A 1546-nucleotide genomic window follows, 5' to 3' on the forward strand; every position below is an offset into this window, starting at 1 on the left:
AAAAAAAAAAAAAAAAAAAAAAAGACTAGATTCACTGGGTCCTGCCAGGTCGGGGGTGGGGACTGACCCATGCTGCATGGGGGCTCTGTTATGAACCCCCAGAAGCCTCAAGGCTGCTGCAGCAGATGATGAGTAGGGGCTCTTTTTTTTTTAAAGAGCCGGGAGCTGGGGCCAGCTGGGACAGCCATGGGCGGGGGTTGGGGACACTCAGGGGGCTGGGGAAGCAGGCAGGGGATGGTGCCTGACAGAGGTCCTCCCATGGTCCCCTTTTCCAGCCCCCACTCCCCTGTCTTCTACTTACCGGCACGGAGCCTGGGTCCAGCTCCCTGTAGCAACGAGCGAGGACTGCCCAAATCATCGAAGCTCTCTGAATCTTTTCCAAATTGATTCAGAGAGCTTTGAATTGATTTAGACCTTTTTATTGATCTCCTGATTCTATTAGGATTCAGAGATTCAGCTGCCAAATCGGGCCGAATCTCTTCTGATAGAGTTGGCACACAAAGCTTTGCACAGCCCTACCAGTGACTGCTGAGTGAGTGTGGAGGAAGTGTTTAGGTCTTTCCCATTCCAAGACAGCTTGGTGCTCCTGAGTGCAGTGACACTCTGACTTATATAGACTGGGGTGGGCAAAATACATTTGGTGTCTGTTCCCCAGCTCCCTCCTTTTCCCAGTGTCTAGAGGGTAATTTGAGACATTTCAGCAGCTTCAGGGATTGCCCCAGGCTGTCTGTTCTGTTCCTACCAACATGGCACAGCCACATGTTACTTGATGGCAGTGGTAGAGCCCCTTTGGAGCTGCTTGTTCTGAAGTCTCTTGAGCAGCACATGGCCTAGGATGCCCAGCTGACTAGCTGGCACAGTTAGGTGGAGGGAAGTTGTACATATCCATTCCTGCTAATTCAGAGTCAGTTGACTCTTGTGGGTCCTGCTGACTGCCCTGTTAGCAGTGCTGGCTCCAGCATTGCATGTGTCCACTGCAGTGACACAAGTGCCAACTAATGTTTTTGACCTGCTCAGAGGCCTGGATTCAGCAGGTGTGAAGTGGATTAGAGTGCCACTGGTGTCTCTCAGATCCACTTCCTCTGAATCAGAGGCAGGCTTGGGGCTGTGGCCAAAGCAACCTATTTCAAGATAGCTTGGTGCTCCTGAGTGCAGTGACACTCTGAATTATATAGACCAGGGGTGGGCAAAGTCCAGCCTGTGGGCTGAATGTGGCCTGCAAGGCCATTGTATCCAGCCCGTGGGGCACCTAAAAAATTTAGAAAATTAATATTTATCTGCCCTTGGTTCCTGTCAAAAATGACAGAAACCAAGGGCAGTATGACCCAGGGGAAGCCCAGCCCGCCAAAAGCCCCACGAGGGGCTTCTGGCCTGGGACTATGCAGCTGCCCTGTGCCAGAACCGCAGGTAAGGGGGTGGGGAGGGAGGGAGGAAGGGCAGGGACGCAGCCTGGGGAAAAGTGGCCCAGGGAAAAGCTGAGCAAAGCAGGGGGGAAGCAGCCCCTCTCCTGCCCTGTGGCCAGCACCCCGCGCTACAGCCACTCGCA

The sequence above is a fragment of the Gavialis gangeticus genome, unplaced genomic scaffold, assembly GCF_001723915.1.
Source record: "Gavialis gangeticus isolate Ggan-Ray unplaced genomic scaffold, GavGan_comp1, whole genome shotgun sequence".
In the NCBI taxonomy this organism is placed as follows: Eukaryota; Metazoa; Chordata; order Crocodylia; family Gavialidae; genus Gavialis; species Gavialis gangeticus.